A 15,341-nucleotide genomic window follows, 5' to 3' on the forward strand; every position below is an offset into this window, starting at 1 on the left:
TATTTTAGGTTCTCTCACTTATTCTGTAAATTAAGTGAACAACTTTCTTACCTAGATTTTGTCCACCTGTGATGTCCCAAACAATAGAGACTGTCAGCTTTATTAAACACCTCAATGTATGCTCAAACACTAACTCCATGTGCCTTCATAAGGGAGTGATGGAGAAGTGTCATAATTATTCACATGCATCATTTAATATAGATCAGCCCAAGTTGGATCTCATAATACATAAGTGCAGTAAGTGCATTTTGAAACTGAATAGTTCACATTGCTTTTACTGATTTAGTATAACTTTCACTGATATTTTGGGAAAACCATGATGTAGACAGGCAAGAATGTTGAACTAGTGTGGAAGAGTGCAGTACCAATACTTACCAGCAGGTGGTGTAAAAACAATCTATTCACATCCATATCTAACACTGGAAGTCCTGCATATCCTGACCATATTCATTCAATGTATTTACCTCCATGAATATGCTAACATTATTACTACCAGTAAATAGTGGACCCTACTGTCAGGGGTGTGTGAATCATAAGGAGTCAGATGGAATCAAGTGCAAAATGCTGTTTATTTACAGGTTTTGGGCTAGAAGGTGAGCTGGATCCATGAGTAGGCCTATTTACAAACTGTTCAGAACTCTGTCCTAGGATGTAGACTAAAATAACTGACAATAGGCCTAATCTACATAGCCAATAACTGAAGCTATGACTGGTTTCTGCAGATCGCCTCCAAACAGTGGTGGTGCATGGGTAAATATCAGTTGGGAAGCCAAGCCAAGTCAGTAAAAAAAGCCATATTACAACCTGTGGTGATAATTGTGTTGTTTGCTTTATAACCCATTTCTTCATACGCCACCGTGATATACAATAAGGCAGAGACAACAAAAACACTACAGTCACACAGTGGCGGAATAAATTCAACTACACATACGTTGGTTTCATCACAAAGTCCACAAAGTAAATATTGCATGTAACAAACAGTAATGACCTGCTACATGGTCAACTACTGATATAAAACCCAGGAGTTACCTCAATCAGCAGAAAGACAATAACACTGCCTCAACTACTGATTTAAAACCCAGGAGTTACCTCAATCAGCAGAAAGACAATAACACTGCCTCAACTACTGATATAAAACCCAGGAGTTACCTCAATCAGCAGAAAGACAACAGCACTGCCTCAACTACTGGTTTAAAACCCAGGAGTTACCTCAATCAGCAGAAAGACAATAACACTGCCTCAACTACTGATATAAAACCCAGGAGTTACCTCAATCAGCAGAAAGACAATAACACTGCCTCAACTACTGGTTTAAAACCCAGGAGTTACCTCAATCAGCAGAAAGACAACAGCACTGCCTCAACTACTGGTTTAAAACCCAGGAGTTACCTCAATCAGCAGAAAGACAACAGCACTGCCTCAACTACTGGTTTAAAACCCAGGTGATACCTCAATCAGCAGAAAGACAACAACACTGCCTCAACTACTGATTTAAAACCCAGGAGTTACCTCAATCAGCAGAAAGACAACAACACTGCCTCAACTACTGATTTAAAACCCAGGAGTTACCTCAATCAGCAGAAAGACAACAACACTGCCTCAACTACTGATTTAAAACCCAGGAGTTACCTCAATCAGCAGAAAGACAACAGCACTGCCTCAACTACTGATTTAAAACCCAGGAGTTACCTCAATCAGCAGAAAGACAACAACACTGCCTCAACTACTGATTTAAAACCCAGGAGTTACCTCAATCAGCAGAAAGACAACAGACACTGCCTCAACTACTGATTTAAAACCCAGGAGTTACCTCAATCAGCAGAAAGACAACAGACACTGCCTCAACTACTGATTTAAAACCCAGGAGTTACCTCAATCAGCAGAAAGACAACAACACTGCCTGAGCTATTCCAGCACCAGTTCAAGTTAAACATTTAAATCATCATATCAACAAGGCTACATGCTTTGTTTAATACCGTGAAAACAAACTTGAAGATACCTGAAACAATTTAGTCAAATCAATGTTGCTAAATATCATGCGACTGTCCACGGTATTGAATTCTCTCTCTCTCTGTGTGTGTGTGTGTGTGTGTGTGTGTGTGTGGTGTGTGTGTGTGTGTGTGTGTGTGTGTGTGTGTGTGTGTGTGTGTGTGTGTGTGTGTGTGTGTGTATAAAAATGATTTTGGGACTCAACCTACTTGTAGACTAGTTAGTTGAACCCCAATGCCGTCCTCCTCTCCTTCATGTTGGCAAAACAGTATATGGCTCTTTTTTAATTTGTTTATTTCACCTTTATTGAACCAGGTAGGCCAGTTGAGAACAAGTTCTCATTTACAACTGCATCCTGGCCAAGATAAAGCAAAGCAGTGAGACACAAACAACAACACAGAGTTACACATAAACAAACGTATGGTCAATAACACAACAGAAAGATCTATGTACAGTGTGTGCAAATGTAGAAGAGTAGGGAGGTAGGCAATACAGAGGCCATGGAGGCGAAATATTTACAATTTAGCATTAACACTGGAGTGATAGATGTGCAGATGATAATGTGCAGATGATGATGTGCAAGTAGAGATACTGGGGTGTCAGCTTTATTAAACACCTCAATGTATGCTCAAACACTAACTCCATGTGCCTTCATAAGGGAGTGATGGAGAAGTGTCATAATTATTCACATGCATCATTTTATATAGATCAGCCCAAGTTGGATCTCATAATACATAAGTGCAGTAAGTGCATTTTGAAACTGAATAGTTCACATTGCTTTTACTGATTTAGTATAACTTTCACTGATATTTTGGGAAAACCATGATGTAGACAGGCAAGAATGTTGAACTAGTGTGGAAGAGTGCAGTACCAATACTTACCAGCAGGCGGTGTAAAAACAATCTATTCACATCCATATCTAACACTGGAAGTCCTGCATAGCCTGACCATATTCATTCAATGTATTTACCTCCATGAATATGCTAACATTATTACTACCAGTAAATAGTGAACCCTACTGTCAGGGTAAAAGAGCAGTGCAAAAGAGCAAGAGGGTAAGTAATAATATGGGGATGAGGTAGTTGGGTGTGCTATTTACAGATTGGCTGTGTACAGGTACAGTGATTGGTAAACTGCTCTGACAGCTGATGCTTAAAGTTTGAGAGGGAGATATAAAACTCCAGCTTCATTGATTTTTGCAATTCGTTCCAGTCATTGGCAGCAGAGAACTGGAAGGAAAAGTGGCCAAATGAAGTGTTGGCTTTGGCTCTGTCATACAGTATTTCTTTTAGTTTTTGTTGTCATAGACTGAAATGCTTGCTAGCCTAACTTCCTCACATGGGCAACAATGAACCAGTTAAGTTAGCTAGCTACATTGAACAAACATATAAACGCAGCATGCAACAATTTCAAAGATTTCAGTAGACCAGAAACAGACACGTTTTTATGAGAATTACATTTTGCATTGGATGTGATTTGATTGGCTGGAAGCCAAATCCAAACTGGCCTACCCTTTGCGTGGGCATTTTGCTGTGCCAGGACAACCCACAGTTGAGCTCAGCTCAATACTGATTGACTCATTTTTTACTTTTTTTATCAAGGGAGGCCAAATGCTTTTTGGCATCAATCAATCAAATGCTACAGCGGCAACATGTCATGCTCTTTTGTTTCAGACAGCGTAAGATACATGTGCTACACTTACTGAGACAGAGGGGCGCTGTTTCCCTCATTCGGATGATTTCTCTGGTGAGATTCAGCCACTTGCAAATTAAAGGGAAATTATGAAAACACAGAGAAACGAAAGATACATTATTTTATCATTGACATTTTTTATTGGTCAAATATTTGGAGAAGCCTGGCTTCCCTTGGCATCCATGAATACACACCACTGACTCCAAACTAGGCATAGCGCCTAACTGAACAGGAATTTAATCTAGAATCATTATTTCTCAAAAGCTAATATACCAATAACAAATACATTATACATTTCACAATAACCGGTCATAGCCTAAAATCACATATATTCAATGGATAAAGATATTAGGAAAACAACCCTCAGCATAGAACACAGCGCGCACCTGCTGGATATCTATCGACGGTGACCAGCGTACTTTCCAAATCACTCTCAGTCCACAAACAATCTGCAGTAGTGAAAAACTTGAGTAGGCCGCAGGTTGTTGATACAATGTAACTTTAAACTGTTAATAAGCGACATTTCTTTGCGTCTCATTGTGTAATAACCGGGGGCATATCTATCAACAGGAATATATGCTGGTAACCGCAAACCCACTGCACTTCACTCATGTTTGCGCAGATCAAGTATGCATATATTTGCGCAGTCTTGCAAGAATTGGAAAATGTTCTTGCTGGCGCTCGCTTTGCCTTCCTTGTTGTTTTCCTTACAAATGATAACTTTAGACATGTGTGCGTTCCTATCAAAGTAAGTTCCTTATTTTCTGTATATTGTGTTGTCGTTTCTAGTGTAGGCACATAGAGTATGTATGCATGCATGTATGTATGTATGTATGTATGTATGTATGTAGCATAATGTATTTACAGTTTTCAAGTAGTTGTGCCAAATAAGGCATTCCGATTATTGCATCTATTGTAATGGACACCTATGATGTGTGTGTAACAGTGTAGGTTCCGTCCCTCTCTTCGCCCCAACCTGGGCTCGAACCAGGGACCCTTGCACACATCAACAACTGACACCCACCGAAGCATCATTACCCATCGCGCCACAAAAGCCACGGCCCTTGCAACGCCAGGGGAACAACCACTTCAGGTCTCAGAGCGAGTGAAATCGCTGATTGAAACGCTATTAGAGCACACCACCGCTAACTAACTAGCCATTTCACATCGGTTACATGTGTAAAATACTTTTGAAGGTTGTACTGATGATAATGATATTTGCCAGCTATGTGTGGTGCCATGTTTGATGACATTATACAATGCATTCTGGGTGTCACGTAATCTGTCAGACCAAAGATGTTTTAATGAGGTGAAGGAATGGTTCACTCATCTTTTGGGTAAACTTACGGAAGTGAATGAAGGGAAGTGGATGATCGTAGACGACACACCCCCTTAAACATGCATACAAGCTACCCATCCTCGGATTTCTTTTGATTTCTAGAAAGTGTTTTACTCAATTATTTCGATCAATGGTGAGCTCGCCCGTGATGTGATTAATTATATATAGTAATTGCTATTAGCTAATTCATATTGTAGTTTCTGTCAGCTGAGAATTATAAAAATATGACCGCTTGTGTTAGTCAATCTTTCCTCAGTTAGCGCTAGGACAAATGTAGCCTACATTTTCCGGGTTTGGATGATTGTGTTATGCTGTAGCTACTTCTGTGAATGTCTTTACATTCAAAAATAACCTGGTCACAGTCTGGATATAATTTTGTAAGGACTGTGTTTGTGCAAAATGTTTCTGTGAAAAAAAAGTGTGGCCAGCTCAAATGCTGATTGTTGTGTCAATCGAAAAATGGACGTTCTAAATAAGCGTTCTAATCAAGTGTTCTAATCACACCGGTTTGATCGTACACAACAGGGACCACTATAGAACGATCACACCCGTTTGTTGGTACTTTCACGATCCAAATATCTCTAATGGTCGCCCCAGCCTGAGTTGTTGTGTCCAAGTGATGTCAGAATGCACACACTGTTACAAAATGTGATTGTTACGCATCAGGACAGTTAGCCTACAGATAATTAGAAGGTTATGTTTCAACCTGTACATTTTGAATTATTTTCTAACAACTTTTATTTTCTAACAACAGTTTGAATTGAGGTGTGTTCCGCCTCCTCATTAATTCTCATAGAAGTAGCCCATTTCACTGTTGCAGACAATTTATGTTTGAGGCATTACTGAGTCGGACAAACTTGTCTCTTCAAGGAGAGCCTAAGCACTTTCCCAGTGTTTCCGTAGATCAAGTATGCAGACATTTCCGTAGTCTTGCACAAACGGTTTCCCCCGATACATTTTCTGGCTGGCGCTCGCATTGCCTTCATTGTTGTTTTCCTAACAAATAATAACAATGATAATGTGTGCATTCCTATCAAAGTACGTGCCTTATTTTCTGTATATCATGTTGTCGTTTCTACTGTAGCATACAGCATGTATTTAGAAATGTATTCACGTTTTCATTTAGTATGGTATGTTACGTTTCATATGTTATGTACTAATATGTGGATGTCCATCATTCATTTTGTATGATATGTTACAAATTACAATTCGTAAGATAAGTTACGAGTTTGCAAAATGCATTATATGTTACGAATTCCAATTAGTTGTGGCTAATGCTAACATTAGCTAGGCTAGGGGTTAAGGTTAGGAGTTAGGTTAAAGTGTTAAGGTTAGCTAACTAAGTAGTTGCAAAGTACCTACTGTTACAGGTAGTAAGTAGTTGCAAAGGTGCTAAAGTTGTCTATGATGAGATTTGAACACGCAACCTTTGGGTTGCTAGACATTCGGTTTATACAACCCTCCTTTTGTTTTTGCCTTAAGTAACCTTCTGTCTTAAGTAACCATACCAAACTTAACATATCATACTGATATGAGTGTCCCGGTTTCACGTTTACTATGTTACAACTAGTCTATGAGACAAGGCTGGCGAACTCAAAGGACCATCTATGAGACTTCCAGCAGGTTCTAGAATTCACCATGGCATAACAGTAGCAATAACTATGAAAGTGCAGCGGTAGCGTGCGCATACAGGCTATACAAATAACCATCTCTAAATGACTTATGTGTAACTGTATTGTATCAGTACTATGTTATCTTGCAGCTAAGGTTTGTGTATTTTAGATTGTGCATGTTGTTTATATTGTCTAAGTGCCAGCATTGCCTTAATTGCATGAGTATTTGCACAGTAGGTGTTATTGTTATTGTTATGTACTATTGTACTATGTTTGGGTCAGTAACCAAGCTGACAAGGTAAAAATCTGTCGTTCTGCCCCTGTTCCCTGGTAGGCCATCATTGTAAATCATTTGTTCTGTACTGACTTGCCTAGTTAGATAAAAAAATAAATAAGTACTATTAGTAACTAAGCATCGTTTAGCAGCATAAAAACCCCAACAGTTGGCCCCACAACCCACTTTCTATGTGCACGTACAATCTTCCTAATAAACACTTGGTTACCAGCCAATACTTGTCTTCTTTAGTTGACTAATGTCGCGTTTAAAACAACTGGAAACTTGGAAAATTACGAGGTCAAATCATGACGTCAGTGTTTTTCAGGTTGGGGAGCCGAGTTCGCGAGTTGGAATCCAAATCGATTTTTCCCAATCGAAGCTCGTTTTTTTTTCTCCAGATTTCCCAGTTTTTTTTAACACACTGAAGTCGGATGTCAGAGAGTTCGCAGTTCCCAATGGGTTTGAACGCGGCAATAAACACCAGTTTAGGGCGCAGGGACTAGTGGTTAGAGCATTGGACTAGTAACCGGAAGGTTGCAAGATCGAATCCCTGAGCTGACAAGGTAAAAATCTGTCGTTCTGCCCCTGGACATGGTGGTTCCTAGTCCGCCATTGTAAATAAGATTTTTTTTTAACTGACTTGCCTAGTTAAATAAAGGTTGAATAATAAAGGTTGCTTTTGGGAACACTGATTGGCTGAAACCAAAGCGCTGTGATGGACAGCTGAGATGGTGCGATATCACCATAACAGGACTGGGAGGAACTAGGGGGACTGTGAGGGAAAGTTAGGTTGAGTGGAAGGGAGCAGATTGGGCTTTTTTACAACATAGTTTAGTCTAAATAAATATCCTTAGATGATCATCATTCGGTGCGTGTATTTATGGGACGCCGCGCCCGCTTGCCAAAACAAGCAACACCAGTTACACCACTCCTGTCTCACTAGCATTTTCAAATACAAACCAAGGTAGGTCTGTCTACATTGAAACAAAGGTCAAGGTAGGGCCCGACCCAAGCTTAATACCGCCTAAGTAAAAAATACATTTTAGTTGATTTGATCTCTATACAGGCTAATACCCAACCCGTTATAATAAGGTTCCATTTGTAAGGGTTTAATTACGCTATTAACGATTATTTAATCATATGTAAATAAACGGTTATATCGCGTCAAAATAGTGCAATAACTGGTCAGTGTTTGCCAAAAACTGAGCCAATATTTACCTAGTTATTAACAATGTATAAATGCACGTACAAATGCTTTTAAGATGAACCCTTATGTATCATCATGCCACCTTAATTTCAATAGCTGCACACTGAAACAATAATTATTTTCACACTTTTAGGTGTGATGAATTGGTGCTCTGTCCCAGGAACAGGAAAGGTTGGTTTTCATGCGTCTTGATCCACCTTTAAAACCCTGGCCAAATGTACATCCGGAACATTATTCAGTCATCATTCCTAACATATTAACCCTTACCAGAGATTTTCAACACACTTACCACTTCTCTGTGACAGTCCAAAGTATGGTGAAGTCTCTGATGTGAAATTGTAACTGTAATACCTTTGGTTGGTGAAACAGTGGAGGAGGTATCCTCTCACAACGTTGAATGTTTTGGTCTTCATACACACCATTCGTCATTTTTTTTACGTTTGACATTTTATTAATTTAGCAGACACTCTCATGAATGTAGTGATACTGCCTATATGTATATCTAAGCTCTGAGTGAACTCTCAAATCATCTATAAATGATTTACCAACATGTAAACTGTTACAAGTATACCTTATTTTAAAGTGGCAGACCTATGAACATTTATAACTGCTACAATGATACCCTATTTTAAAGTGACAATCATCTGACCATTAACAAATGAGTTACCAACATTTATAACTGCTGAAAAATATACCTTAAAAAAGTGGAAACCTGCCTATATATTAACGAGTGGCAAACATTTATAGCACACACTCTCCTCAAACATGTAATACATAGTAAGAACAAAATGTAATTTAATAGAAAGATACATTGAGGAAACAATTTTAATCGCAGTGACTCAAATCTGTAGCCTATCATTGGTATAGTGAGTAGCCTAGCTAATTTAAATAAACAGGGGGACTTTTTCTACCCTTTTTAACTTTAACGTTACAAGTCAGAATATAAAATGTCAAAAGATTAACGATTTAAAATGAAACAGAGGGTCTCATGGTCTCCTTCTGTGTCTCCATCTTTTTCTTTCTTGTTAAGCATTTTCCCATCCTGGTGTCTGAGACCTTGTGGGAATCTGTCGGAGAGAAAAGGAATTTATGACAATTTAGCATAGACACTCCAGCTACACAACTCTAGTATCATCATTATCATGATTTATACCATTTAGGCTGAGCTAGTTATGTTATCCACTGCTAGCTAATAATAATAATAACAATAATAATAGCTAGCTATCGTTATTAGTGTTCAACATTACTTGCGAACACTAATAGCTAACACAGATTAAAGTGGTTTGCTAGTTATCACAATTTTGCTTATACACTAGCTATTTAGCAAGCTAGATAGATAGTACGTGATTCTTAAAAATGGATCCACTAGTTTGCTGACAAAGGTTGGTAACTAGCTAATTTGTCAGCTACCTAATTTGTCAGCTACCCGAGTTTAAAGGTTAGATAACTAGCTAGCTAGCATACTAATCCAAAAACGCTAGCTAAACAAATTGCATAGAAATTCTGTCATGTTGATGTTGGCTATCTAGCTAGCAAAGCTAACTAGCCATCAAACTAGCTAACTATATCATGCTAAATATTAACTAGTGCTAAATCGTCTAGCATAATTTCTATATTCAAAAATACATTTGAGGTTTTACCTCATGCTAGCTAGCTAATGTTTCCTAGTAGCTAGTTTGGAAGGGGGCCTAGCAAACGTTAGCTAGCTAGCAACTTAGCTATCTGAGCAGAGTGCTAAATCCTCCAGCAGAACTTCCGTGTCCAAAAGTGAAACAAATTGTATCGAGAATTTACCCTCTCGCCTCTGTCAACATTTGTACCTTGTGAACAACGAAATGCTTCAGTCTGGTTTTAGACCCCATCATAGCACTGAGACTGCACTTGTGAAGGTGGTAAATTACCTTTTAATGACGTCAGAACGAGGCTCTGCATCTGTCCTCGTGCTCCTAGATCTTAGTGCCGCTTTTGATACCATCGATCACCACATTCTTTTGGAGAGATTGGAAACCCAAATTGGTCTACATGGACAAGTTCTGGCCTGGTTTAGATCTTATCTGTCGGAAAGATATCAGTTTGTCTCTGTGAATGGTTTGTCCTCTGACAAATCAATTGTAAATTTCGGTGTTCCTCAAGGTTCCGTTTTAGGACCACTATTGTTTTCACTATATATTTGACCTCTTGGGGATGTCATTCGAAAACATAATGTTAAATTTCACTGCTATGCGGACGACACACAGCTGTACATTTCAATGAAACATGGTGAAGCCCCAAAATTGCCCTCACTAGAAGCCTGTGTTTCAGACATAAAGAAGTGGATGGCTGCAAACTTTCTACTTTTAAACTCGGACAAAACAGAGATGCTTGTTCTAGGTCCCAAGAAACAAAGAGATCTTCTGTTGAATCTGACAATTAATCTGGATGGTTGTACAGTCGTCTCAAATAAAACTGTGAAGGACCTCGGCGTTACTCTGGAGCCTGATCTCTCTTTTGAAGAACATATCAAGACTGTTTCAAGGACAGCTTTTTTCCATCTACGTAACATTGCAAAAATCAGAAACTTTCTGTCCAAAAATGACGCAGAAAAATTAATCCATGCTTTTGTTACTTCTAGGCTGGACTACTGCAATGCTCTACTTTCCGGCTACCCGGATAAAGCACTAAACAAACTTCAGCTAGTGCTAAATACGGCTGCTAGAATCCTGACTAGAACCAAAAAATGTGATCATATTACTCCAGTGCTAGCCTCCCTACAATGGCTTCCTGTTAAGGCAAGGGCTGATTTCAAGGTTTTACTGCTAACCTACAAAGCATTACATGGGCTTGCTCCTACCTATCTTTCCGATTTGGTCCTGCTGTACATACCTACACGTACGCTACGGTCACAAGACGCAGGCCTCCTAATTGTCCCTAGAATTTCTAAGCAAACGGCTGGAGGTATGGCTTTCTCCTATAGAGCTCCATTTTTATGGAATGGTCTGCCTACCAATGTGAGAGATGCAGACTCAGTCTCAACCTTTAAGTCTTTACTGAAGACTTATCTCTTCAGTAGGTCCTATGATTAAGTATAGTCTGGCCCAGGAGTGTGAAGGTGAACGGAAAGGCTGGAGCAACGAACCACCCTTGCTGTCTCTGCCTTGCCGGTTCCCCTCTTTCCACTGGGATTCTCTGCCTCTAACCCTTTTACAGGGGCTGAGTCACTGGCTTACTGGTGTTCTTCCATGCCGTCCATGGGAGGGGTGCGTCACTTGAGTGGGTTGAGTCACTGACGTGGTCTTCCTGTCTGGGTTGGCCCCCCCCCTTGGGTTGTGCCATGGCGGAGATCGTTGTGGGCTATACTCGGCCTTGTCTTAGGACGGTAAGTTGGTGGTTGGAGACATCCCTCTAGTGGTGTAGGGGCTGTGCTTTGGCAAAGTGGGTGGGGTTATATCCTGCCTGTTTGGCCCTGTCCGGGGGTATCATCGGATGGGGCCACAGTGTCTTCTGATCCCTCCTGTCTCAGCCTCCAGTATTTATGCTGCAGTAGTTTATGTGTTGGGGGCTAGGGTCAGTCTGTTACATCTGGAGTATTTATCTTGTCTTATCCGGTGTCCTGTGTGAATTTAAATATGCTCTCTCTAATTCTCTCTTTCTCTCTTTCTGTCTTTCTCTCGGAGGACCTGAGCCCTAGGACCATGCCTCAGGACTACCTGGTATGATGACTCCTTGCTGTCCCCAGTCCACCTGCTCCAGTTTCAACTGTTCTGCCTGCGGCTATGGAACCCTGACCTGTTCACCGGACGTGCTTGTTGCACCCTCGACAACTACTATGATTATTATTATTTGACCATGCTGGTCATTTATGAACATTTTAACATCTTGACCATGTTCTGTTATAATATCCACCCTGCACAGCCAGAAGAGGACTGGCCACCCCTCATAGCCTGGTTCCTCTCTAGGTTTCTTCCTAGGTTTTTGGCCTTTCTAGGGAGTTTTTCCTAGGGAGTTTTTCCTAGCCACCGTGCTTCTTTCACATGCATTGCTTGCTGTTTGGGGTTTTAGGCTGGGTTTCTGTACAGCACTTTGAGATATCAGCTGATGTACGAAGGGCTATATAAATAAATTTGATTTGATTTGATTTGATTTTGATTTAATTTCGCTCAGTCTCTTCTGTCTGGCGCTTGCACACTTTTTATAGCAATGTCAATCCTGATTCTTCACAACACACTGTCACATGATGTCAGTGTCTAACACAACATTCTGGGCATGTTCCAGGTCGTCTGTATTTCAAGCGCGTTTCACAGATGGGCAGATTTCACAAAATCGTGGAAATTTCTCAGAACCCAGCGAACCACACTAATAATATGGATTGAGTTCTTCAGACGAGTCCTTCATTCCTGGAATAAATCAGTGTACAAATGTTTCATCACTGTTTCAAACGTAAGACACATCATGGGAGTTTACCATTGGTCTGAAAACCAACCATTTCTGTGACAGAGCAACAATGCATCACACCCAAAAGTGAGAAAATAACAATTGTTTAACTGTGCAGCCATTGAAAATAAGGTTGCATGATGATACATAAGGGTTCAATATTATGCTCATTTGTAAGTGCATTTATAATGGTTAATTGCTGGAGGTAAATAGTGGCTCACTATTTGGCAAGCACTGACTGGCTATCACACTATATTGACCAATTTGTTATAACCCATTCATTAATGGTTTATAATGCATTTACAAATGATTAAATAACAGTTTGTTCTGAAACTATTCAAATGGAATACTGCCTGGGGTCTTGAATAATTTAGATTTAATCAGGACAACTGTGATCATCTTTTTTTATTTGATTAATGCCTCATTCCATCTCATGCATATGAGCAGTGTTATAGCCTGCACAAACAAGTAGTCGGCCTATCCTTGACCCTATGGATTTGCCAAGGTGGAACAAGAGCTTGCAGACACAAATATTAGGAGCAACTTCACTTTCCAATAGATCTATGGCAATGCAATGCAGAAAGAAACTCCAATGAGGGCATTTTATCTCCTTGAATGGACCAACGCCACTTGAAAGCATCGTGTTACTGTCTATCTTTCAGGGTTCTACATAGCCCAAGATGTACTCTTAAGGAGCCTAATGTTACTATACCCTTATTCCTTAAGGTACAAGGATATTATGTTATTTTCAGACGCGCTGTAACATGGAGATCTGGCCATGTGGGAACACTAACCGTAACCTCATAAAGGTGTGTATCAATTTAACATCTATTTTTATTTGTATGTTTCTTGCTGATAAAAGACAAGGTCCCTATGCTTCCAAAACCGTACCGCAAGTGATGCGTGTTATTGTTTAGACCGAGCGTCTGGCCTCTTAACAAAACTCCCCTGTACATAAGATGCCTTCGTTCAGTGACTCTTATGTGTAATGTAAGGGAACTGAGAGTCATGATCACAGGCTAGGGTCGACAAATCTCTGTCCTCTGACAGCTTTTGAGCTACAGATTTGTAACAGGCTAATGCGATTCTTCATTACCCGTTACAGGATAGGTACTTTTGGTGTAGCAGAGACCAACATTAACTTGCCGATATTATCTTTGTTCTCGATTCGGCCAGACATCTAAAATGTCCGTCTCCAGTTGCAAGTGGTTCTATTGAATTTAGAAAATGCTCTGTTATTAAAATAATGACATGTTTTTCTCCATTAAGTAATCCATCAATGTGTACACTGCCATCTTGGCTATTTAAACCCCCTAGAGTATATTCATGAACTGGTGTGTCAATCTAAGTAACATAATAAAAAAATCCCAATCAAAATACATCAGTTTAAGCTAGAGACATATTTTTTGCCATGGGCTGCGTCTCAATCCACAGCATCAGCCTATGGCAGCCTTTTGCATCTGCGGTGGAAGGTGGCCAAGCTACAGCAGTGTTTGTCAGACCATGAGACATCCCGAAAATTGGTCTTCTCAAAGAAAATGTCTGTACTGTCCAAACGGTATGGCCTACAAACCACTCTGTGGAAAAATGAACATGATGAACATGATGGTGGTCTCCTTTTTGCTCTACGACCCCCACAAGCCCCAGTGGTCTGAAGTTGGTACCGTCGATGTGCCAACTTCTGTTTGTAGCGTCCAAACCGTTTGGGCTACACTGTGGAATGGGGAGATTCTCCGTTTTGCTCTAGGACCGCCACAAGGACTCCTCTTGAGGTAACCGTAAAACAATTGTCGAAGTATGGAGATAGTTTTGTTCCAACCCCAAAAAGGGGTTATATATGTGTAAAAAAAAAAAAAAAGATTTCTTATTTTTCCTAGATATAAGACAGACACTTCAAAACCTTATTCCTTATGATAGGTTTTTTGACTGTCTTTTTTGCAGTTTGTGAATGTGTTATTCAATGTGTTTCTATGGGCTATAGTAGTAAAGGCCAAATTCAATATTTTATTATATATATTTTGTATTTACAAAAAATATACCTAAAGGGGTCCTAAAATTCAAAATCAAACAGCTAAATGATCCATTGTATGACCATCTTAAAACAATTTTAGATGTTTGGCCGAATCGAGAACGAAGATGTTGGCCGAAATTTCTCTGTGCCACGCAAAAAGTACCTATCCTGTAACGGGTAATGGAAAATTGCATTAGCCCGTTACAAATCTGTAGCCAACAGCTTGCATGTGCTTTGAGGACATGTTTTTGGTGTTCAGTATTATGGGCCAGCTGTGCATGGTGCTGGAATTAGTCCAGTGTGCATGTGTAAAGTAACCTTGCAGGGTTTTGGACTATTTGAGAAGGAGGGCGACATGCCACCTGCCACAGGGGCTTGCCCTCTCTGGGTCCCCACTCCTCCCTTTTAACTGGTTGCCAAGTTGGGGCTTCTTTCATGTGTGCCTGAGCTCTTTAAGACATTAGCAAATATTGAACAAGGCTTGGTCCAGACTCCCAACGCGTCTGTTGTCACAGAGTCACCTCTGTTCTGCATAGAAAATCAGTGTGTGAACATTGCTAGGCCTGTTGTATTAGCATCCATGTGTGGACAGAAAGCTATTGTTGATTCTCAGCAAACATAAATGCTCACTTTTGATGAGCTTAGGCTAAACCACGTCGCACTGTAAATAACTAGAGATTAATGAAAGAAACGTAGCCTGGCTATGTTCTCTACAGACAAGTGATGCAGTGATTGGATGTAAGAGCTGGAGATCAGTAATGAGTTAACACAGCCTACATTCTTTACTGTGCCTCAGACTCTAT

This window comes from Salmo salar, chromosome 10 (assembly GCF_965601325.2).
Source record: "Salmo salar chromosome 10, fSalSal1, whole genome shotgun sequence".
Classification (NCBI taxonomy): Eukaryota; Metazoa; Chordata; class Actinopteri; order Salmoniformes; family Salmonidae; genus Salmo; species Salmo salar.